Source organism: Otolemur garnettii, unplaced genomic scaffold (assembly GCF_000181295.1).
Source record: "Otolemur garnettii isolate 467f Iridium unplaced genomic scaffold, OtoGar3 scaffold00027, whole genome shotgun sequence".
NCBI classification, from domain to species: Eukaryota; Metazoa; Chordata; class Mammalia; order Primates; family Galagidae; genus Otolemur; species Otolemur garnettii.
In genome coordinates this window covers 10,667,126-10,694,125 of record NW_003852422.1, presented here as the reverse complement: position 1 = coordinate 10,694,125, position 27,000 = coordinate 10,667,126, and the positions used below count along the sequence as shown (strand labels likewise).

The window sequence follows — 27,000 nt, the reverse complement described above, 5'->3', positions numbered from 1 at the left end:
CTGGTCAGATTGCCATATTCCTAAAAACAGGTGAGGACTGAGAGAGGGCTAACTACCATGACAGGACACGCTGGTCAAACTGTCATCCACAGAATTAGAACAAGAATATCTACTAATAAATAAAGAGTAGTGGGCTTTTATAGCCGGTGGTTTTTTAGCCTCTCCTTGTGGGGTGCTGTAGATAATGTCCGTATTAACATCTATGTTTACGTATCTTGGTCTGACACTTATAGTATCAAAACTGCAAAGTGAGATTATTAAGCCTAAGGACCCTAGATTATGAACAATTCAAACCCACTTTTCTTACTGGTCGCATTTTGGTAAATCCTTATGGGTTTTCTGTATAGGTTGCTTTGTAAAATTGTCTTTGTGTTAAAAATGAACATGAGAAGACATCAGTTAGAAGTGATATTAGACAAATGATGGGCAGTTCATGGTGCATTTGTTTGGTGGCCAAGTGTTAGCCAGATGGAGATTTTTTTTTTTTTTTTCCTCACAGCTTCCTTCTGTTTGAATATTTGGGCAGGAGATTTTCATTAGAGGCCCTCGTGAAGGGAATGATGCTTCAGGAAAACATGGCCTCTTTTTTTGCCATTCTCGTATCATGTTCTAAGTCCCTAGCCTACTGCAGGTTTAATTATTTAAATATTTGTGAAGATCTTCTGAATTTCTCAATGTACTACCGAGGACCAGTGAAGGTTTTCTAAGTAGGATGGGTTACTAAGAAAGCCATGTCTGTGTGTTTCTACTCTTCACTGTGTTCATTTCATGTTTCTATTACTCCTGAGACAATGAAGCACAGCCAACTAATGAATTTATCTGTTATTCAGTTGTTGAATAACAGAGGCTGTCCTTTCCCATGGGTCATGTTTTCATCTGAGCCTACCTTAAGTCAGGGCACAAATTATTTGTGTTGATGGGTATCTGCGTAACTAAAGGTAATCTTGATTATTTTTATTATTTTTTCCCTTTAATGTCTCCATATTTTAGAAATACTGTCTGGTCCTGTACTATAAACAAAATATTTTAAATAAGTTAAAGGTTTATAAGGAATGTGGATTCATTTTCCTCCCCAATCACAGCATTTTCCTGCCCTGGGAAAGTCTATGTAAATTCACAAGTCAGGTAGGGCTTGAGCCTGTGGCTCAAAGGGGTAGGGCGCTGGCCCCATGTGCCGGAGGTGGCGGGTTCAAACCCAGCTCCGGCTAAAAATTGCAGAAAAAAAAAAAATTCACAAGTGTTTTTGTATACATATACATATTTTTATAGCTATTCTACTTTATCAGTATCAGCATACCATATGCTATACATGTGGCTAATTTCCCTCTCATTCCCTTTTTACTTGTTTTCTTAGAAAAAAAAAAAAGTGAAAAGAGTAATCATTAGGTAATGTTAATGATTAAGAGTCCAGCTCTGAATTTCATTCATTTTTTTTAAAGGATATTGAACAAATTCATCAGCCTTTCTTTAATAAACAGATCTAACGATTCTACTAATGTCCAGTCAGCAGTTATTAGGTGAAATAATATTTTTGTGGCAATATAAAATTTTCTAAAAAGCAAAAATATTCATCTTAATTTGGACTTAAACAGTTTTGCCTGGGAAAAGTTTGAATTTTAAAAATGGATTTTGAAACTTAAATACCCTTTAAACATTTTATAACCTTTGCATTATAATTCCGAATGCTTATATACAAATAACCCCTACAAGTTCATTTAAAATTACTGAAATATACATCAGCATGTTACCCAAATTCCAAACTGGTAAGAAGTTACCAGGCAATGCTGTTGTTATTTTTCTAAGGGAAATTGTGTGATTTCTTGATCAGGTAATAAGAAATATTATGCACTTGCCTTTGAATTCATCAGACAAGGTTGCTTGATGGATTTTATATGACAGCAAAGTTAGTCTGTGTTTATCTTTGCATGCTTTGTACTGGGAGTTCAATATAGCCATTCACAGCAAAGTAGAAATGGTCTAAAAAACACCTTCTTAATTGACTGAACTCTTTGAGAAATGGCAGTAAATAATTTGGGAGAGAAAGAGGACTTATAGATATGAGAAAAATGCAAGTTCTTACAGAAACAATTCTTACATGTTCTTTAAATAGAAAAGAAGACAAAGAACTGAGCACTATAGATTTCATTTATGAGATGATGAAATGATGCTTTATAGGTTGGTGTTCTGAATAAGGTCACATTGGAATGCCTGTGACCTTAGCACCTGTTGATCACTCGGGTGATAAACTGTGTCTCTGTGTGTGGGTGGGTGTGTATTTTATGTATATATAGGAATCGAAGGCTGTGACCAGAGATGTTTATAGCACAGAGAAAACTAAATATTGTAGATGAAGATGTGCAGAAGTGGCGAGGCAGATACTCAGAAAAAGGAAAGAAAGAACCTTATCAGTGCTTTTCACAGATGCACATTTAACCTGTAGGTAGTTGTCCAGATAAAATTTAGCTATTTAGGTGATTCAGAAAATATAAATGATAAATTCAATAACGCTTGCTACTAGTCGTATAACTTGGGGACAAGTTGCCAAACACTACATTTTAGTTTTCTCATTTCTAAAATAAGAACAATAATATCTTCAAGTCAAATTTGTTACTGAATAAAGAAGATAAAAATATTTGGGATATATATACAATTAGTCTGGCTATTATATGTTCTACTTTACTACATATTAATTATGAATTAACAGAGTTAAGGATGATCTGTTGTATGATATGTCAAATGTCATATGTATGATTCCTTAGATGAAAGCAGGCATTATTTTATGTTCTACTAACGTATATGTTTATTCCAATTAATTAGAAAAATGGTCTTCTTAATGTGCATATAAAGAAATATAGCATTTATTTTTACATTATAGGTGATTAAACCATGGCAGACGTATAATTAGTCGATAAAATTATAATCCTCAACAAAGGAACCTCAAACGTTAGAGAAATTGTGTCTGTGAATTTTTTAAGATGTTCAAATTTGGAGTCCATATTAATGGCCTGTAGCCAAAAAGATCAGTTAAATGGCTGAATTGAAAATAAAATTTGATCATTAAGACATTGGGGATAGTGAGGCCACAATATGGCTTTCAACCTTATTATTTGAGCTAATTAATAGGTTTGTTTCACATATGATAGCTCAGGACTACAGCAGATAGAACCGTCTGTTGCATGAGGCTGGGAGTTGTTCTGGAACGCCTACTGAGAACCTGCCAGGGCACAGACTTCTGTGCTGGGTTAGACTCTTAAGGAGAGTCTATTGTATGATGTGTCCACCGTTGTCATCAACTTTCCATTGTTTCCTTGTGAAATAAGTTGATTTGCTTTGACTCTTAATGTGGAAACTCAAGGAAGTAGTTTAGCCATTATTCTGACTGATTTCTGTTTTAAGGAATAATAGCTCATCTTTCCCTAAGTACATTTCTTAATTACCATCGTGCCTTTTTACTGGCCCTTATATGGAGGAACAGCCTTTTCTTTACGTCCTCTCTGACTTTCTATCACCCCTCCCCTGGCTATTTGCCGCTCACAGAGGCCACAGTTTCCACCCATTTCACCACATCATCCTACACTTTTCCCACCTGGTCTTTTTGTCACCTTACCATTTCTCACTTAATGTCCCCTGGCCATCTGACAAAAAAATCTGTCTGCAAACTACCCAGTCTGCGTTCCAGGTCTTAAGTATTTTTCATCTTTCCTACATAATGGGCTGCCAGCTGATCGCTGTGCTGAAGGACGTTACTTCCCCTGAAATGTGTGCCGCCTGCCTCCTCCAGCCGCTTCCCCCGCTGTTATCATCACTCTTGCCTTTTTTGCTGTTTTCCTTTCTTCCCTACGCATTCGGGGAGAATTTATTCTTATTACCCCATTAGAAATCAAATACATAGAAGTGCAGTTTGAAGGATTCACTTTGCTTTGAATTTAAGCTTACTTGGAAGTGTTGGTGAATTTCAAGGCATTTAATTACATTTCAGCAGTATCTCTTACCAAGAGATACTTTCCATCTCCTGATATCTAAAGATACATTCAGTCTTCCAGAAAATAAATTTTCTTCTTGTAAATTGGTGTGTTGAAAAAATTGAACAAATTAGAATGCTTCATTGGGAAATTTTTGGTTAGATACAGAAAAAGAAAGTAATGAACCTTAAGTATTAATGATTTAGGAAATGGTGTATTCAGCATAATAAAATGTACATTTTATAGATTTAAGTGAACCAACAACAACAAAAACAAACAAACAAAAAAACAGGAAAGTGTCCTCTGTAAATGTAGTTTGCCTCAAATCAGGTCAAATCTTGGAAAAAATAAAAACTGTTTTTTCTGGTACTGTATAGAAAACCCATTTTTATATCTTCATGACCAGAGTTAATTTGTAACAGTCCTTATTTTCATCTTTGTTTGCTGATAGAAGTGTGGAACTCCTAGTGGTTTCAAAAGGAATTTGGACATAGATCAGCTCTGTGGGATGCAAATAAGTTCATATTCTAAGAAATGCTGTCTGGAAGTTGTTTTTAGTGACTAGAATACTCCATTGTAACTATAAGATATGAAGTGCCATTTCTCCACATAAAATCAGCAGTTCAAAGTGGTTAATTATTTTATTTTTACCGTAGTAAGAATAAAATATGTCCGATTGTGGCACTAAAATGCAGAAACCTACTATTAAATCATTTGAATATTGCCAGTATCCTTCAAAGTTATCTTAGTATAGAAATAGTTATATGTAACTATTACTTTGGTAATAGTTAATTACCAAAGCTCTTTATCAGGTAAAAGTATATAACTAAAATTTGAGGAAGTGGGAGAATTTCAGCTGCATACCCTATTATAGCCAATCTAGAGACTCTAGATTGGGTTCTGCATTTTGTGATTGTTCATATATGTTGACCAAAAGCATTTTAAAATTTATTTAAAAAGATTAAGGGGGGACTGGTGTATTTTGTTACATGGATAAATTTTATCATACTAAACTCAGGGCTTTCAACGTACCCATCACCAGAGTAGTGTATATTGTACGGGATGGGTAGGATTTTATCCTTCATCCCACTCCCAGTCTCGCCCATCTTAGCCGTCTTTCATAACATCTGTTTGTATTCATACTCACTCTACTTGCCACCTCTTTGATGAGGCAAAAAACATGAAGAATAAAATGCCTTCTATACTCGTGTTTTTACGTTGTATTTATGTTGAGTTTTTAATTGCAAAGGACAAGATATGCACTAAAATGATGATTTAGGTCTTTCTATATAAAGCACACTATGACTGTACAGACGAGCTTTATATACATTGCTCATTGATACAGTCACAAAATCTGCAGCCGTCTCTGTGACTCACCAGGATATATGACAAAATTAGTTAAGTGGCAGGACGGTCACTGAGCTTTTGCTGGTTGAGCATATATAGACAAGAACTATATTGGGAGAAAATTTGCCCTAATCATTTTGCATGGTTTATATTTATTAGGTTGCCCTAGATTGATTACCAGAGAGAAACACTACTTTGTTTAAATACTATTAACATTGTATCCAGATAGTTTTTTTTTTTTCTGCAGTGTTGTTAAACCTGTCCCCTATGTTTCCTCCCTTCTTTTTTTCTCACTCCTTCCTTCTTCAAATACTTACCAAATACTAACTCTGAGACAGATGAGCTAAACAATAGACTCTTTTATAAAATCATAGTCTGGTTAGTAAGCTAAGCAGGTAACCAGATGGCAATGGAAAACAATAAATTCCAAAGCTAAACTACATTTGTAGAGTTAAAACAGACAAACTAACTCATAGTTTCATGAACAAATGTTTGCATGAGGGAAGACACCTGACATAGCTCTGTGATTTAGTATGTTTTAAATATAATCTTAAAATTGAAGCAAAAAGTGAGAGAAAGAAATTTACCTTTTAAAATAGTAGGACAGAGTCTTTTAAAACTATATTTTAGGTGAAGCTTCACATAATAGATCAGTAAAGCAGAAAACCTAGTTGTAATTTTTTATTATTTTCAACGAGTCTTTAGAACAGTAAGTTTTGATTTCCTCATCTATAAAGTGGAGATCAATTTGGCAAAATTTTAAAATGTCATATTTTGAAATAATTTCAAACCTATAAATAGCAAAGTACTATTCTCAAATTGAGTTAGCCAAATATTTATATCTTATGTAACTTTAGCAATCATATAAACCAGAAAACCAACATTCTTGTAATACTGTTTATAAATCAACAGATTGTATTGAGATTTTGCCAATTTCACCAACAATGTACTTTTTCCCAGTAGGAACCAATTTAATATCATGCCTTTCATATGTCCTGTCTCCTGAGAATTTTACAGTCTAGGACAGTTTTTTAGTCTTTTATTGTCATTATTGACTAGTAATATGGTAGAATATCTTACAGTGTGGGTTGTTTCATGTCTCTTCCTAATGTATACTTTCCAGAGACATCTTTTTGGCAAGAATAAAAGAAAAGTGATGGTTTTCCATTCTTATTGCATCATGTCACAGATTCAAAAAGTTGATAAGGCTCATTCATATTGATATTAAATTTGGTCACTTGGTTTAGGGATGTCTATCAGGTTACTTCCCTGAAAAAAAAAAAATGTGTTAAAGTTCCATCATCTTGAAAGAGGCATAAAATTATCTGAGCTGTCATTATAAATGGGAATTATTACCACCACTGGTTTAAATGGGATGCAAGAAATGATTCAGTACAGCATATGGTCCATTTCGAGAATGAGGGGTGAGTTCGTATGAAACATTAGCCAAAGTGACATCTATAATACTGTTATACACATAACATGTGTATAATTTTAGGCAACAATTGATTGTGTTTCACAAAAGTACATCAATATAGGATGTTTCAGGGAAATAAATTTTGTTTTCTGGGTTTTTCTTTTCCTGAATTATGTAATGTTATCATTTATAGTCCAGAATTTTAAGAATTTTTTTTTTACTAATCTAGAGTTAAAAATAAGAGGTTTGCTTATTGCTTATAAAACATGCAAAAAAACACCCTGTTTTACATTGTAACCTTGAGCCTCAACTACCAGTCATCATATTTATAAACAATACAGATGGTGATGGAGAAAATGGTCGACCAGAGACACCAGATGCCAGAGCATGTCAGAAAAAAGGAGAAGTTATAGATGGAAAAGGAAAAAAAAACAACCAAGCAAACCTTGGGTGTAATTCTGAGGAGAAAGAGCCAGAACCTACAAGAGATTCCACAGGAAGAAGACACGGGAGAAGGACAAGAAGGAACAAGATCCTCAGCTGAAGTCGACCCCTGAAAGGCCTGGAGTCCTGCTGAAGGGTAGAGGGAGCAGTTTTGTCTCCCTCCCTCACGTCTTTGGCAGTCAGCAGCCTCCTGAATTGCTGGACAACCTTTTAATCCTCAATCCCCCAAATCACTGTGACCTGTGAACTGGGAGCTTTTTGAGGACAAAGCACTAGGCTTCTAGTGCCCTCAGGTCACTTTGTATCATTGCAAACCCAAGCTGAGATGGCAGGTACCATGTTGCCTCTCCATCCACCATGCAGTGATGTTTACCAGGGGGCTTCAGCCCCTCAGTTTTCATCTGCCACATTGTCACACAGACATTTCTCAAATCTGACCCACACTGTAGGAAACACAGGAGCCAGGGGATCTTGGGGGTCTGTGTGACTCCAGAGCTGGACATTCCTTGCAGGCTACCTTCTGAAGAGAGTTATAGAGACAGCCATAGTGCTGCTTTCCTCCACCAAGACTCAGTTTCTCCTCTTCTCCCTTCTTACTTGTGGCTTCCAAAAGAGAAGATTGAGCTGGGGGTCTCGGGAATGACTGTTTTCCCTCTGTTGGTACATCCAACACACTGAAGCGTCCACAGAGAGAGAGGCTTAAACCTTCCTCTTAAAGCCCTGCAGTTTGGATGTTTGGACCATGAGCTCCCTGATCTCCAGCCTCCCTGGTGCTGAACGGTTGGCTGCACCATCAGAGCGGGGCACACCTGGACTTAGGGAACATTAGACTTGTTTGAATCCCCCATAGACAACTTGGGTGCAGCATGGTTCTCCCTGGTGGTCAGAGATTGACCTTTGGGGGCCCAGGGAAAGCCTGCTGCCAGATCCCACACCCCCAGGGCTAGATCATGTTGATTGAGGCACAGAGGGGAGATCTGTGAACTAACTTTGGGAGTCAAGAGAGCCACAGGTAGAACCAAAAAGAGGACACAGTGTGGGTCCCAGCAGCAGTGCATGTGTGGGGCACACTTCCATATAGGGAGGCCATGCTCTCAGCCCAGGGCAGGATCCTAGGTGGGGAAGCTTCGTGCCTGCAGTGCAATCCTTGGGGAGCTCAGATCATCTGAGCCCCTGCCTGCTGACAGATGCCAGAGGGAGACTTCAGAGCAGGGTGTGGGGAGAAGAGCAGGGCCCACTCCTGACATCTAGAATGTGAATTTCAGGTGGTCCCTCCTGAACAAGCATACTTTCTGTTTGCAGGGACCATTTCAGCCCCTCCCTGGCAGCCTGTGAGTGGACCTTTGTCTCCTGTCAAAACAGCTGCCTTGTCAGCTTTTATAGAGCCTGAAGGGAAGCTCACCCAAACCAGCCCCACTCAACCTCACTCCCCCTACCTGTGCTGTTCTAGAGAATAAGGAATCACTTGTAAGTTCAAGGGTCCTACTCACAACTTGGGGCATTCAGTTGCTTTTCTGAATGAGGGTCAAGAGATAGTCACAGGTCCCCAAAACAATACTGCAGTGTATTTGTTTTGGCAAGTACCACCTACTGACATGGAAGTAAATTTGCACAGCCCTTTACAGCATTTACTGACTCAGTTACACAGGGAATGATTGATTATCTACTCACAAGCACCACCTTCCCTCTCAGAGTTTAACCTGGGAATTCCTATACAACTCACACTGTTAAGAAGACAACAGAGATGGGGAAAGAGAAAGGATTTCAAGGACCTCCTTCCTTTCTCATCAAAGAGAGGTAATCTTCCCACACACATAGTTCGCTACTGCTGCAGCCTACAAACAATTACTAATGTGAAAGTCACCACAGTAAGGCTATAACAAAGACATTTGTGTGGAACCTATATTGCCATCAAAGCACCCATAAGAAAAGCCAAAGGTTCATACCCAACATATACTACAGTCATACCCTTACAAATGAAGATGGGGGAAAAAGCCCCAAGTAAACAAAAGGAAATTCAAAAATAAAAAGCAACAACTGCTAAAGATGAGCAGAATCGGCAAAAGAACCACAAAATTATGAAAAATAAGAGCAAAAGGACAATCCCAAAAAAGGAACACCAGACCTCTAGAAATAGATACCCCCAAAATGAAAATACTGAAATGACAGATAAAGAATTCCAAATATGGATTATAAGGGAGGTCAACAAAATCCAAGAGGAAATGGAAAACCAACTCAAAGAAACCAACAGAACAATTCAGGAAAAGAAAGAGAAATCCACTAATGAAATAGACATATTAAAAAAATAGAACTTCTGGTAATGAAATATTTAAAACTCATTTAAGGAAATGCAAAACACAGAGCTTGAAGACAAATTTTTAAAATTAACTCAATCAATCAAAAATAGAGAACAGAGAATTAAGGAATGAACAAAGCCCAAGTGAATGTGAGATTGTGTAAAATAACCAAATATAAGAATCATAGGCATCCGTGAGGGTGAAGAAAAAATGCACAAGGGCTGCAAAAACTATTTGAGGAAGTAACTGAAGAAAATTTCTCTGATCTTGCTGAGTATTTAGACATCCAGGTACAAGAAGGTCAATGAACATTTGTGAGATTCATTGCAAAAGACTATCACCAAGACACACAGTCATCTGACTTGCCTTGCCGAAGTCAACAAGAAGGAGGCACGCTTGCAAACCCTGAGACAAAAACATCAAATAACTTACAAAGGGAAACTGATAAGGCTATCTGCAGACTTCTGAAGTGAGACTTTGCGGAAGGTTCTATTTTCAGTCTTAAACAGCACAGCTGTCAGCCTAGAATTTTGTATATGAAGGAGAAATAAAGACTTTTTCAGAAAGCACACACTGAGGGAATTTATCAAGAACAGAACTGCATTATAGGAAATACTCAGAATTGCATTACATGAATCAGCACAATAGATACCCACCAGAGTAAAACCACCCAAAAGTTAGAGGTCAGACCTCATGTAAGATCGTAGCACAGGAGGTAAAACAAAGCATCAAGGTACTACCGAACAGAAGGAGCAGAACAGCGTCCTGCATATAAATTCTATCAATCAAGGTGAATGGGCTAAATGCCCCACTCAAGAGACATAAGCTGGCTGAATGGTTGAAAAATAATAATTATACATAAAGCATTATTTTGGAGAATACAATAATAGACAATCCGGTTCTTATAAGTTAAAGAAGTAGTGCCAGGCACTCCATTCCGATGTCTTACATTTCCTTATATTTACACAGTTGAAATGTAAACAAATCACAGGATACATTTAGTTCTGAGAAATTAATAAAGGTAATTTATTTGATTTATTCTTTTCTAAGCCTATAACTTTTTATGTGTCATGGTCAATAGTGATTAAATCTATGGAAAGCCTTGTGAGTTAAAAAGGAGGTGTTCTTATATTAGAGATGAGGTAATAGATACATTTAGAAGGAACATGATTAGAGTAAGGGAAAAACATTACAGCTGTAATCGAGATGAGCTAGAAGGCATATCTGGATGCTTATATTGAATAATCTTTTTTTTAATTCTAAAATTTTAGAAAAAAATTAGATAAAATTAATAAACTAACCAGTTATATGTGGAGAGAAGTTAAAGTTGCAGTATTAGTTTGTTGAGTTCTATAACAAAATGTCAGACTATGTGACTTAGACAACGAAAATTTATTTCTTACAGTTCTAGAGTGCAGAAAGTCCAAAACTGAAGTGCCAGCAAGGGCAGTTCTTGTGAGGGCTCTTTCCTTGGGTGGTAGAAAGTCACCTTCTTGCCTGTGTCCTCAGATGGCAGAAGAGATCCTCACTCTCTTTTTCTGAGTCTACCAGTGCTATGGGATTAGGGTGTCAGTATTATGACCTCAGTGAACTTTATCTCCTGAAAGCCTCATCTACAAATTCAGTCACATTGAAGAGTCCATAGCAAATATCCAAATTCATTTTAATTTGTAAGTAATCAGTGAATATATCATATGAAATATGTCATAGAAATCTATTCCATGTTGCCGTTGTAGTAAATAGAAGTTCACATAGCAATTTCAAAATTGTCTTGAAAAAACAGTTGTATTAAGGGTTTGAAAATGTACCCACGTTTTATACAACTAGCTATAGGTCTACACACAGAGCCTGAGAATTATCTTCTGTTCTTTCCTCATACAAGCAAAGAAAAAAAAAAGAGCCAAAAGTTGGGGGAAAAAAGACAGTTTGGTGAGGCTGTCTTCCTTTCTAGTTAGGCTAGAATACTTGTCTTCTGTAGGATAAATGCAGTGGATAATTTCTCAAGATGGGCCTGTGTTACAGGAATGATAATTAAAGTACCAGAACCAAAATGATTAGCATCATCTCAGCAAGTTGTGTGTGTAAACAGCACACAATTATCTGATAAGAATGCTTCCCTTAGGATGTTTACTTATCTTCTTCGTTAAAATGCTGACATGTTTTAAGGTATTTAACTAAAAACACACAATCAAAATTTGGACAACACATACATAATGTTCAACAGATGTGAGTTTGAAAGATTTGTGATGATCACTAGTGGAATTAGTCAAACCAGGCTTAAATTAGATTTTTCTGATTCGTGAGTCATTTAAGAGTCCACATTGGAGCGGAATATGTGTGGAGAGAGAAAGATTACACATTCTGCACTTGATTTTTTGAAATGAAGAAGAAATAAGATAAAAATCATCATTTTTTCCCCATAACATGTCTAAGAACTCAGTTCTGTATCTCACATCCTTTCTGTTCCTCATACAGTTTACATAATTCTCTCAACTGAATCATAACAAAGCTGAATTTCAGTAGCTAACTGATGTTTTCTTTATTTGGATAAAATCTATTCTGCTGAGCTTTGATTTGATTGTACCTAAGATAAGTAAAAACATCAACAGTTAAGTATATTACTAAAAATAGATAAGAGCAAACACACTGCCATAATATTTGTAAAGTTAAAGCCATACATTGTGTCTATGTAGAAGTATAAATCCATGATTAACATAAAAGCAACTCTCTGTAGTAGGGCACAGTCACAACCTTGGAAAAGTGATTTTTACAAGATTAATATGGAATGATGTGGCATAGTTTAAAATTTGTCATTGAAATTAAAAATGCAAACTTTATTACAAATAAGAAATTATCATTTTGGTTGCTGATTATAATACCTGCGTATAGACTTACCTACGGCAGAACAGCTGTGTTCAGTACTTTCAAGAGAGCAGTTATGGAGAGTAATTGTCTGAAACAAGACTGGCTTTCCCATTGATCAGATCATTTGTGGGAAACATGAGAGCAAATAATGATGGAAAATACAAGTGAGTTGGATTTAGGGTTAGGGTCAGGAGAGGAAGTGTATTCTGTTTTCAGACCCAATTAAGTTTTCCTGGTAGTTATTTATGACCAAAGCAATATTCAGGTTATTAATATCTCATATGTGTTTTTTTCTCAGTGTTGCTATCTTCACACTGTCTATGGATGCCAATTTATATTTAAGTTTGATTTCTTGCTAAACTCTGGAACACTGGTAAATATTAGTTTTTCACAGCCATTCATTTTTAACTTTCTGCCTTCCCACACCTAAGTCATATGTGGCACAAGTAGAAACTTTTAGGAAGAAGGGGTTTAAGCCACTTCAGGGACCTGAACAGTCATGCAATTGTTCTTTTTATTATTTTCCCACAAAATCTCTCTCTTGGTAGTTAAAACAGAACATAAAGTATATCATATAATTTTGATCATGAGATACACACAAAATCACATCTACTAATTTTATCAAATTATGTAAGTATCTATATTGAACCTAAATGTTAAATGAATATCAAATATTTTCATCAAAAATAAAAATACTATATTATTTTTGTTATTGTACTTTTAACATTAGAGCTGGTCAATGCTTTAAAATGCACTTGCTCTAGTCTCCTTCTGAGTTCAAGAATTCTTTGTACCTTATCCCTCATGGGTGATCAGGCAGCTTGAGTCCCAGCTCTTACTGGGGTCAAGAGTTGTCATGGAAATAGACATTTCATAGTCACATGATTTGAGTTTGCATAGTCACATGATTTGAGTTTGCATACTGGCTCCAGCACTTACAAAAGATATGACTTCACATTGGAAATGAGTACATTGGATCCTTGCTTTTCCATTCTTGTGACATTTTACTAAGAAGAATGTGCTTCAACTCCATCCAGGTTGATACAAAAGATGTAAGTCTCCATCTTTTTATAGCTGAATAGTAATTCATGGTGTACATATACCACAGCTAACATTAAACCATTCCTGGACTGGTGGGCATTTAGATTGTTTCCACATCTTGGCGATTGTAAATTGAGCTGCTTTAAACAATCGAGTGCAAATGTCCTTATGATAAAATGATGTGTTTTTTTTTTTCTTCTGACTATATGCCTAGTAATGAGTTGTGGGGTCAAATGGGAGGTCTAATTTGAGTTCTTTGAGGATTCTTCATAATTCTGTCCAAAGAGGCTCTATTAGTTTCCAGTCTCACCAGCAGTGTAAAAATCTTGCCTTTTCTCCACATCTGCACCAGCAGTGGCAACTTTGGGACCTTGTGATGTGGGCTGTTTTCACTGGGCTTAGACAGTACAATACACAGCCACGTAAGAGAAATACTGAATTCAATTCAACTTGGGGCAGAGGGAATGAGCAAGGGGGGAAAGGGGAGGAAGGAAGGGAGATTGGTATGCTCCCACTTAAAGGGCATAATATCATGGCACATGGCGCACCACTTGGGCATGGGAGATAGTGCAAGAGAGACTCCACCTGACAAGTGCCAGCATTGTAACCCAGTTGCTTGTACATTCACATTAACCTGAAATTCAAAAAATAAAAAATAAAAAAGAGGTGACTCCAAACAAATAACCTATGTCCTCATTTCACCCACTATAAAAAATATGAATAACATTACCAGTCTCACAGGGTTATTGTAAACAACATTACTAACCTCATGGGCTGTTGTAAACAAGTAAGAAGATAAAATGAACAGGAAAGGATGGAGTGAAGTATAAAAGGGGGAACAAACGTTAGAAGTTAGGAAGCTTTATGAGGAAGGGAATTGTGTCCGATCCAATCAGCGTGCCTGTACACGCGCAGAGAATGGGTACTCAGTGCAAAACGGTTCATGAAATTGTGATGCACTGTGAATGCTGTTGGTACGAGGATACGGAGTTTGAGGATAACTTATCTTTAGATGGTGAAATAACGTTTGTCTGTTAAAATCTTTGCATCTCTCTTCAATTTTAAATGAATGCTTAAAAAGTTCTTTATCTCCAGCATTTCAGATGAAACATGATTTCCAGAACTATCCCCATACTTAGCTTTGCTAGCTTCTCAATTCCTAAAATTTGAAAATCAAAATTAAACCTCCATAACGTGTAAAAATCGATACATCAGTTAAAAGATGAAAATCAAGATTTTAATTTCTCTCGATCGTCTGTCCATTAACCCAGGGCATGATGGCATTCCTTATTCTAATCCTTTTACTAAAATTATTATTATCTCTGAGGAAAAACACTGTGATACAAATTAGGTTTTGAGACCTAATGATCAAAACGCGCTAGTGAATATTCTGAAAGGAAACTATAACAAAATCACTTATTAACGATGAAAGCCAAAATTGATCTTTCCCAAAATTATTTTTCTCAAAACAGTGTCACATGAGGAAAGGCTTTAGTATCTCTTCTTTGTTAACAAGCTGTGAAAACCTCCTGCTCAGCCTGTCAATACTTGCTTTTGCTTACCCTTCTCTTCAGGTCTTTCATCATTCTCCTTTGGTTTCACAAATTAAAACAGCCTTTTTCATATGCTTGCTCCTCCAGGCACAGAGACAGCCTGTCATGATGGTGATACATCACACAGCTGTGGGGCCCTGATGCTGCATTTTCCACATGTAAATGAATCTCTTGTGCCCAGGTGGACTCGTTTTCCCCAGGGCTATGGTTGGGAGTGCCTACAGCTACTCCCAGATCTCAGACCATGTCAGGAGCCCCCGGTGTCAGCACAGTCTAGTCCCGTGAAAAGCTGTAGGGCCCAGGAAACAGAGAACTCAGGATTTAAGTCATCATTATATCATAATGACCGAAGACCATGAAGCTTATGGTCTCTATAATCCCTGTGATGGCCCTGGCTCTGTTTCAAAAGTTTTCATAAACAAAGCAGAAGGACATAAAAATAGGGAAAAGAGGTGGGGAAGGGGACTGAGAACTCGGATGTGTGTCGCTGCCTAAATTGTACAATGTAGAACCTGCCCTTCGTTCTCTAAACAAACGACGGGAAAATTGTGTTGTTTATCTGAAGTAAAGTGTTGAAATAGTGGAAATGAGGAGTGATCCAACAAGTAAGGGCTTTTGAAGAGAAAACCTTTTCGTTTTGTTCTGTTTTCCCTAGGGAAGTAGAAATTATGTGTTAATTCTCATGTTCCTTATTCATTTTTGGATTATGTCATCTACTACAGATGGCGTATGAGTTGGTTGATTACACCCAGGCGTGGGGAGGAAGTTTAGTCTAGTAGGCAACTCCTAAATCTGGTTCATAAATCAGGGAGCGCTCAGTGTGAATCTCAGTATTGTCATTTAATTTGAAACAACTCAGCTTTTCTCATCTTATTTTCTCTAAAATGGGTTTAATCGTAGGTCTTACATAATATAGTTGTCGTAGGACCGAAAACATATGTAAGGAACTTCATATTTGATATAGAGTTGCTATTTTCTGTGACTGCCATTATTCAGGTATTTCCTTTTTAAAGCATCTTTTGAAAACAACCTGAAGGCTAAAGAGAAAAACAAACAAAAATTGTCGCATGGCACATGTGGTGACCACAGACAAGTCCTTTAAATGACCTTTCTTTGTTCTCTTGTTGACAAAGGGATGCTAACAGTAGAACTTCCTCTTCCTGAAAGCTGAAGTGTGACTAGAATCAGATAACATCAGCTAAGATGAAGTAGTGACATTAAATAACTTATTTTTGATAGAAAGAACAGATGTTATTTGTGTTTATAAAATACACATTAAGAACAGAATTTGCAACACATAACCCTCTTTTGGGTAATTATTGATGAGTACTACTTGGACAATAGTTTTTGAAAATTATTTATGAGCAATGTAAATGATATTTATTTATTTATTTATTTTGATGGGAGTCTTGCTATGTTGCTCAGGAAAGCCTAGAATTCCTGGGCTCAAGCGATTCACCTACCTCAGCTCTTGTAATACCTGGAACAACAGGCATGCCACTGCGTCCGCCAATTAATTCTTTTACATGTACCAACAGTGCTCTTGGGATTTGGCTGCTGCTTTTCATAGTTTACATATTTAGAATAAAATCAGAATTAAAATTACATTGTACAGCTGTTTAGATCACACATTTAGAAAAAGGACAGAACCCCCCACACAGGGACACACACACACACACAGGCACACACACATACAAAGGACTGTTCTAGTCTCAAATACTTTTCAAATCTTGAAAGCTAATGAAAGTTAGTTTCCCAGTAAGACATTGTAGTGCCATTGTGCCATTAGGATTCTACTGAAGAAAAGTGATGCTTAATGGAACCAGATAAAAGAGATTGCTTATTGGGCTGCGCCTGTGGCTCAAAGGAGTAGGGCGCCGGCCCCATATACCAGAGGTGGTGGGTTCAAACCCAGCCCAGGCCTCCACCCCCCAAAAAAAATTGCAAAAATAAAAGAGAGAGAGATTGCTTGTTAATCTCTCAGTTTATTTTCTTTCAGACATTGTGCCTTAGGTTAGAACTTCATTTGCTTGAACCTTCTGCTAAGGTTTACCAATCCTGTAACCCATTACTTACTGAATGCAAAATCTGAGTTTGACTAATTCATTTTAGTTTTCCATATAGCAACATTAAAACATCCTCAGCTTAGGTATTCAAAATTAATACTGATTACACACATTTTTGGAGTAGTGAAATGCCAACAGTTTGAGAGGAAAAAAGGGTACTGAACATTTTGATATAATTTAAATACTTGTATAGGCAGGAATTTCATATTTATACCTTTGCAAAGAGAAATAAGCAGAAACCAAATATTTTGCAATTCTGATAGCCCTACCAACATATTAAGGGAGGGTTCAAGAGTATTGGGAAGGGGAACTATTTCCAGGCTTTTAGGAACTGTCATTGCAAAAAACCAATTTGCATGAACCGGTATTCGAGAGTAGAATTTGAGAAAACCAAGAGGAGAGATGAAGATCAGTTTGTTTTATCCTTTCTTCACAAATTAGAGAAAACGAAAGCCGTGATGTTCAAATTAATCATCCCAAAAGGCTTCCTGAGATGCAGTTCTACAGCATAAAGCTGAAGAAAGTGCTAAGATAAGTATTTCTTCATGCACAAAAATAATCATGTCACTTGACTACATGATTTTGGTGAAACGACAAGAGTTTTAGGGAAAATGCTGTACGTTTGAGCGTGAAAGTCCTTAGTGTTATTGGTAGAAAGTGAATCCTAAACCCACCCAAAAGCTCAGATAGGAGGCTGGGGTCTCTGCAGGGAGGTTGGCCATCGGAGAAAAGGAAATCTCTTCAAACCTGGAACAAAGTTATCCACTCAAACAGATATGTTTATGCTTTATTCACCCAAAGGGAAACATCTAGTTGAACGGAAAAATCATATATCCTGGCATCACAGATTCTTCAGGGCGAAACCTGGGGCAATGTGCTTTCTCCCTCAACCCCTGGCATCTGTGCAGTGAAAATTGTAGCAAGGCTCATGTTCTCATTCTGTGCACCAATAGAGTGCCACTTATATTCACCAAAGTACAACTCTTACGGTAAGTTCTTTAATTTTGAAGTACCTGTAAGAATACAGTAATTGCCAGTGACCCTTTTGTCTTTTAACACTGTCTGCTTCGGGAAACCAAATTCTAGACTTGGGCTCATGTTAGCTTTGATCATAGCTCACTGAGAAGTATCATCAGCCAATTAGTGATTTTAATCTATATCTTTCAGTCAGCGAGTTTTCCTTTGTCCTTTATGCTGAGCTACAACAAAATGCCAAGTATAACTGTGTCCACCATCATTATTTTTATCAAGAAATAGTACCATGCTGATTCAAACCACATGACCCTGGATTCATGCAGAATCATATAAACGTGATGGGCTAAATTACAAAACCAACATAAAAACTGCGTGGAGGAAACGGGCTTCTGTGTCCTCCCGGGATCTTCCATCCTTCATGCTTTTCTGCTGTCAGAATTGCATGAATCTGAGAGTGAGTTCCTTTCCGAAGTTTGTGCCCGACGTGCCTCTTAAGAAAGCTCACACCCTCAGGGAAACAAGGTGGGCGTCCCTTGGCCACAGCTGAGCCTGAGTTCCCCCTTAAGTTTTCCACCCTCACTGGCCTCGTTTGCTTCACTCTAGTCCTGGCCTTTTGGCAAAGAAGATAAAAAGAGAATTTTCCTCTTCACATCTCTGACACTGACTCATTTGTATTAGAGACGGCCCCATCTTCACTGGAGTCACATATGGTTCTCATCTATACTCTTTGGAAGTCAGAGCATCTATAAAACACCAGTAATAACTGCCCAGGATGGGATTGGAACAGAAAGAATTGCCCGTGTCTTACAATGTTTTAGAAGGAACATCTGGCCACTCTTGAATCCAATTCTGTCTCATGGCCACATCCTTGCCAGTTTATCAAAGAATTGACACTGAGTCTTCAGAAAGCTGAATTCCCTCCACTTAGATTGGCTCTATTTTACCTTTCATCATGTTATACATTTCATATGTGTTCAATTTTATGTCAACCACATTTCATAGATGATAAAACATACTGAGAAGAGAAACATTCATTTAAACAAGAAATCATGGTAACAATAATTATGTTGTGGGTTTTACATAGCATTACATAATCTGACCATATATGAATTATATGTAAATCTATGCAAACATACAGTAGATAACCATTTTTTTCTTTCTCTTTGTTTTCTTCTCCCCTGTGCAACCCACTTCAGTGCCAGCGGCCTGTGGACATCAAGGCCAGGCAATGGCTCAGAGCCACAGTTTGGGGCATGGGGCACTAGGACAGGCCCAGGGAATGGTCGACAACCATTTCTTAACCTAAGCATTAGGTACTTGTGGCTTTTTGCTACGCATTCGGAGTTACTTTACCTGAGGAAAAAAAATGATTCTGAATTTACAAGTCAATATTTTAAGCATTTTAAAAGGTGCCATTATTGGGATGATGAGATTTAAAGTAGACTATATGAATTTCTTTATTTTACTTTCATTTCCCACTTCCTTTCCCTTTTCCTCTATCCATTTTTTAAAAACTATTCTTCCATCGCAGCTGACTTAAGAGTAAGAACTACTATCTTAAATGAGGCAAACTATATTATTAGTCGATGGCTTCTTACTGCTAGAAGTGGAATTTAGAGCTTCCAAAAAGGTTAAGGTAGAGCAAAGTTTTCTCTTGGATGGGGCATAATTTATGTACAGTTGACTCTCACATATAACAGTTATTTCTATAAAGTTACATGAACACCGAATTAGAGAATTCTGCAGCATTATTGCTGTTTGAGGGAGTACAAAGCTAGATTCTTGTGAGTCTGTAGTACCAACATTTTTATAAACTGATGGACCCTTATTCTCTTTCTAAAATATGTAACAGTAATTCGTCAACAGCAAATTCAAAGCCAAGGAATGCATTTTCCTCCTAAGACACATCACAGTGTTTTTGTACCTAGGAGCACTAAAGGCACGTTAGCTTTAAACCTGGGAGCTGTTCATAATAGCAAAATTACAAACAAAAAACACAAAGTTTAAAAACAAAAATGTGTTACTAAACAGACTGACAAAAAGGATAATGATTTACAGCAGGGGTCCTCAAACTTTTTAAATAGGGGGCCAGCTCACTGTCCCTCAGACCCTTGGAGGGCCAGACGGCGGGCCCTGGGATGAGTCAGCTGCTAAGAAGGACAGGCAGCAGTGGCAAAAACACCCAGAAAGCTGGATAAATGTCAGAGGCGGGCTGCATGTGGCCCACGGGCTGTAGTTTGAGGATGCCTAATTTACAGTATGAAGGCAGAATCAAGAGACAGGAGTGTTGCCTTACATCTTAGTTCAGCAGTTCTCAACCTGTAGGTCACAACCCACAGGAACCGTATTAGAGGGTCGCGGCTTTAGGAAGGTTGAGAACCACTGTCTTAGTTGGATATGAACGAATCAGAATGCTCTGTGTATGTTTGTGAATGACCAGGGACAAACATATTTTACTGAGTAGACAAATTCCTAAACACCGAATCCTATAAAAATGAAGATCAACGATATCTGTTTGAATAAATGTCAGCGGTATAGATCTAGTCAACACTTATACTCGGACCACAGTTCGTGAACACATTAACATTCAGTTATCAGGTAATAATCCACTCAAACAAATAAATAAACCAGAAAAAAGAAAACTGATGGTGATGAAAAATTAATGCTAAGATAATTACAAAGCAAGAATAGCAATAGCTAAAAATTCTGAAGAGCTCAAAACATCATTGAAAATGCGGCGTCCTTTCTGAAAATGAAGCAGGATTTTAACTCATTGAGCACACAGATGACATAGGAAGTTCCAAAATAATACACTGTTCCTTGGCAACCATGTTGCTTCCAGAACTTTCAACTGGAGTCTGTAAATGATAAGTTTCCTAACGCTTGCCTAACAAACCCTAATTTGGTTGCTTAGTGTACTACATTGAATCAGGTCCAACCCCTAGTGGTATAGAGAATTTCAGTGAAAAATTAGTCTATGAAACTTGTGAAGACTTTGCAAGGAAAGCACTTTGTGGGTCCCTGATTTGGACTTTGCAAAGAGTTTCACATGTGCCTGGTGCCGTGTTTTATTAGTCTAGCCTTTCTGATGACATCCTGATGAGAGCAGTAGAAGGTCTAAGTATGAAACCGGATCTGGAGAAAGACCCTGAGAATATAAGGGAGTTTAGATCCTCCCTGGGGACACAGGCAACATCAAATAACTAAGAAACAACAGAGGGTGGTAAATCCTGTGGAGCAGGACACAGGAGAAGGGAGGAGAGGGTGTCGGTAGATACGTTGTCATTTTAAAGGGTGGTCAACTTCACAAACAGTGATGTTTTTACAAAGTCCAGAGGAAAGTACAAGAATGGGTGAAGTAAGCACCTGGGGGAAATGAATTAGGCAAGGGCGGCCTGCTGTGTTTGAGAAAGTACAAAAGGCCAGTGAGGGGTTTGGAGTAAGCAGAAGAAGAGAGCAGAGAAGGGGGACTAAGCTTGTCATCAGGTGGTGCATTATCTGACCCGCTGTCAAATTCTTTTTAGTGAAGTGCTCTTTGAAGTAATGACACTGTACTACAGTTAAAATATGCTACAAGAAAAAACGTCCTAGAAAGCATTTGTGGAGAAATTTCCCATAATCTTGTTAATTGCATTCCATGGTATTATTTTTGTGAATTCCTTGAGGAAAGTCATTATAGGATCTTAATATCAGTAATCATTGCACTTAATCTCCTTGCTCAGCCTTTAAATCTCAAAGCTTCTTTTTTTGCCAGAATGTTCAGAACTTAATTTGTTGATGACAACAACAACAACAACATATATATTAGAATGTTGTGCATGGTGGGACTCCCCCTGATTATCACGCACGCTCTGGGTCTCCACATTTGCTACCCTGGCTCTTCATTTATTCTGTCGCTTTGTATCAGATATCCTTGTAAGCCACTATAACTTCCTCCTAAAAAAAGGTGTTTAGTAAATAGGCAGATAAAGAAATACACTGATAATCAAGAACCTGAACCTGCCTTCTTTTATGATCTGTACTATTCGTAGCAACTGCAGTTCAGTTAATGACTTTGGCATCGATTTTCAACTAACTAGAATTTAGTCAATTTATTGCACCAATTCACTTGCGGAGCAATACATTTAAACTCCAATTTAGCTGAATCCAATGTGTTCTACCTAGCAATTTTATGACACTTAATATTAGAGAACAATTATGTGTCCAAAGGAAACATGCATGTCGTACAATGTGTGTCATGTGAAAATGTACATATTTGTGTCAGATAATTCTCAAATCAAGGGAGCAGATATAGTTTTGTCAGCATCAAATTGGATCATTGCATTAGGATATGTTGACAAGGTAGTGGTGATATCTATAGACTTTGTTAAGTACCATTTAGCGAAAGTATGGCTGGTACTAGCATGAAATGAATTGTGGCATTGTTGAGGCAAATGCTATTCATTGTACAAGCACATTCTCTAACTTAGAACACTGATTTATGGAGGGTACATTAACAATAGATTCTTAGCATTTCAAGATAGCTTTACCCAATGTAGGATTTATACACACGTGTGCACAGGCACACATGTACACTCACATGGAACAAAACCTAAAATTTGGGGGAAAAAAAGAAAAAAATCTAAATGACTCAATGCAAAAATAGCCAGTGATGTTTACTGAATTAATAGACGCCATTTTCCTAGTGGCATTAGTTTTATTTTTTAGTTAATTTTTTATTTGGAATTATTATGGGTTCATAACAATTGCTTATAGCTAGACAATAGATGTGATGTAATAATCAAATTCAAACTAAGGTAACTGTGGTATCCATCATCTCAGGAATTAAGATTTACTTGTGTTAGGAACATTTCAATTCCACTCCTTTAGTTATTTTAAAGAATATGAGCTCTGAAAATTAAGTTCCTGAAGTCATTCTAGAAAATGTGCTGCAGACCTCATTGTTGAATATCACTGTGGTCACCAGATGGCCACAGGGAGTGCTGGAGAGGTGATCATAGTGATATTTAGCAATGAGGTATGTAGCATTCTTCCTAGGACGTGTTCACAAACTTAATTGTCAGACCTTGTATAATATCAACTCTAATGACTATTCCAGAAAATGAGTCCTAAAATTGCTGAGAAGGGTGGACCAGGCACTGGTGCTGGTGCACGGATTCCTACGGGGAGGATCCCGAAGGTGGATATTCAGTAATGAGGTTATGTGGCATTTTTTCTAGGGTGAGTTCACAAACTTAATTGTCCACCCTCATATTACAACTTATTGTTGACTATAATCACTGAGTCCTGCTATGAAATATTGCTCATTCCATCTAACTAGACAGGTACAGTTTTGTACACTGTAACCATGTCCACTGTATTCCTTCTCCCCTCTACCCTTCCCAGCCTTGGTAACCATCTTTACTATCTCCATGAGATCAACTTTTTTTTTTTTTTTTTGAGACCAAGTTTCACTGTGTTGCCCTTAGTGGAGTGCTGTGGCATCACAGCTCACAGCAACCTCAAACTCTTGGGCTGTTGTTTAGCTGGTCGGGGCTGGGTTCGAACCCACCAATTTCGATGTGCATGGTGGGCTCCATAACCACTGTGCTATTGGCACCAAGCCAAGAGATCAACTTTTATAACATTTAGCTCCCACAAATAAGTTAGAACCATTATATTTCCTTTCTGTGCTTAGCTTATTTCATATAACATACTGTTCTCCACTACCATCCGCTGTATACCTCATGGAGGGTGTATTTATTAGTTTTATTCTGATTTTGATATTGTCTAGGAAAAAGCAGGAACATTCTGATTGTAAAATATTTTCCTTTAGAAGAATTCCTTCTATACAAGGAATAACACAAAAATTAAACAGATTAAGAAATAAAATTTGTAATCGTAAGTAGAGTGATGGAATTTTTAAGCAATATGTACTAGGATAATGAACATCCATTCCCAAATGTATTACAAATATGCATCCTGGTCACTGCAGCTGTATATGTTTATCCTACACTGCCATGTGGACTTTGGTCCCCTGAGCCCCAAGGTGATGCCCGAAATCAATGAATAGTAGCTTCTCATTAATACGGTTACAACATGAATTAGTCATGACCAATTTTTTACTTAATATTTAACACATATTGAAGCTGATGTTTTTACAGTGCAATGTACCCAATTGTGCGCATATCAAAACAAGGAATAATTTTCAACCTAAATATTTTGGTCTAACTTAAAAAATGACATCAGAAGCACCCCTATCATTTAAAGGTGAAAACCAGGGAATGATATGGGTTTCCTTATTTCTCAGTCTGAGATAAAATATGCATCTTTTAATGCTTAAAAAATATAAAAATTTACTTGGGACACCTTGCAAAGTTATACTGTGAAGCCTACACCCCACCCCTGCCACCATTCTTATATCTTAGTAATGACTTAGGTGAGTAGGAGGCTCTAAAGCTTATGCCACTTTAGCTTCAGAGGAATCCACCTTTGCATGGGAAACCACGAATTTGTACTGCTAATGTTTAATTGAATATAATAATGTAATGGCTGCGACGAGATTGGGTCCTTTCCTATAGTGATGTTATAAAAGGATAACTTTAAGGGTTGAGAACTCTCTGGGTCATAAATTCCCTGGTGCTCATCCATGAGAAATCCTTATTTTTAACACAAGACTGTCACATTTGTATGTGTTTTAGCAAAAACAGATTAAAGATCATTACGATTAGCAACATATATCAACACATACAGGCTGAAAGTCAGATAGAAAAAAGAAAATTCGTATAAAAAATTATGTCGTGTTAAGTTTCAGTAGATTTTGTGATAGGCAGAAAGAAAGAGCATTCCTGCACAACGTTTAATTAATGTTTTCAGTTGATCAAATTATACCACACGCATTTCGTTGTTTACAGGTGTAAGGGGTAGTTAACGATTGTACTGAATTATTGTTTATATTGCTGCCATCCCCACCTGCTCCTGCTGCCGGTGGAAGTGATTTTGGCACCAGTTCAGTTTAATTTACCCAGACTTATTCAGCATTTGCCACACATTCTACGAGATACAACAGGAATTTGCTTAGTAGCAGGAGGATAGATAGGAGTTTCCAAGTACAAGAAACATATTTTGAGAAATTCTTCATCGAAATTTCTGAAGATTAGGTCTAAGTAACGTGGGTACAGATAGAAAAGGGTAAAATCCGAACTGATTTTGTTTTGAGTTTTTTACTAGATAAGACTGAAAGGGCTATCCAGACAGAAAGGACAGCCTGGGAGGGCAGAGCTGTAATTACCTACTAATTGGACTGACTCTGGGATGGAGAAAGATTCTTTCAGTTTTACATGCTCAGTGCCTAGGAGATGGTCTGATCAACACATATTTTTAAAATACATTACACGTGTGAATCTAACTATGAAATTACAGTTTCCGAGTAGATCGAGATTAATGGGACACACTCAGTAGATACATGACACATATAGTTCCTCAAAACGTTGAAATTTAGAAGATAAGTAACCTGTAAGTGTGAAGAATATAAAGAGCGAATCATATTTACTTTTTAGCAGGTGACATCTTAGTAAAATAAAATCTCTGAAATTTTATTTTAAAATGCTAGACAAAAATATAAAATATTAGACAAGAAGGAAAATAAATACTAATGATAAGGGTTTTTTATTTTCTTTCTATATTTTTTCTAAACCCTTTCCTGCATACAAATGCTCTCTGAAAATAAGTTTGTGTCATCCGAAATTGATGTGAGTTCAATAGGAAAACTGTTTATTAAACTTAAACACTTGGCCTCTGGACACAGGCTGCTTGGTTGCAAAGCCTGGGCTGAAATGGTCATCCTAACTCCAGACATAATAGTGACACACGTGCTTCTCTGCTCTCAAAAGCCTTCAAACCCCGCAGATGTTGTTCTTACTCAGAGCCATTTCCACTGAAGTTCACAGCAAATTTCCTATTACTGTCTGAAAACATCAATGGAGCTTACAGATAAAAAACTTAAAGCAGGAGACAACTTGTGGTCTCATTACTAAAATAGTTGGCTTTGAAATGCTTTATCTAATATGCTCATTCTAAATAACACAGGTAAACCTTGAAATACAAAAAAAAAAAAAAAAAACGAAAGAAAAGCGCCCTTGTCACCCTGTGTGTGAAGTTCATGCTGGTAGCTGCAGTCCATGCTGTGTGGTGTGAGCAGGGCTGTTTGTAGATGATCGTTTTAGGTGCAGAGGGCACAGGGGCCATCTGCTGGTTTGTTCAACTAACACCGTCCGTGGGTTCTCGAGTGGCTCTCAGCCTTCTGAAGTCACCCCTTTCCTGTGCAGATAGATTTTCTGATGATGCCACTTGCCAGGCACCTGTGCAATCCCAAGAATAAAATAGTAAGTGCTATGTATATATATCCTTAACGAGAAAAAGGGGGAAGTAGAGTTATACCAGCTTCCACCAGATGAAAGTTCCTAGGTTATTAGCCCATTGTGAGAGTCAGTGTTTTTAAAAACAACCTATTCTGGACAGTTTTGTTCTGCCTAAGTTTAGGATTTACCCACAAAGCTTATGGGCTAAGGCAGTACAAGACAAGAAGAAATTATAGCCTGTAATGGTCCTGTAAAAAGTTATGTCATTGCGAATATTTTTCAGAACATTCATTCATTTACTCTTTGAACAAATAAACAAAATGTTTGTGGAGTAAACCCATGTGGCTACAGACGCTGGGAAAAACTTGTGGAGTCTTTATACCTATGTGGCTACATACACCTGAGACTTAACTATGCAAAGAAAGATTCTTATCCTGCCTGTAGGCTGCAACGTAACGAGGAGACACACAAATAATCTCAGTGTTATTTGAGAATGAATTTTGTAAATGTGCAAAGAAGATTAAGGAAAGAAAACCAACGCCAACCTGATGAAATCAGGAAGGACTTTAAGGAGGAGACGCTATTTCAGCTGAACCTTGAAGGATGATGAAATGACCCGTAAATAAATGTACCAGAGGAAAAGATGCTTCTTCCAAAGAAAAGCTTAGAGAAAGGCCTGGAGACAGGAGACAAT

At 37.4% G+C, this 27,000-nt stretch overlaps 1 protein-coding gene across 1 annotated transcript in view; it reads left to right on the top strand.

The window, feature by feature from the left end:
* CDH7 (cadherin 7) overlaps positions 1–27,000 on the top strand; it is a 119,162-nt gene that overhangs the window by 12,917 nt on the left and 79,245 nt on the right. The gene's annotated exons all lie outside the window — the stretch shown is intronic.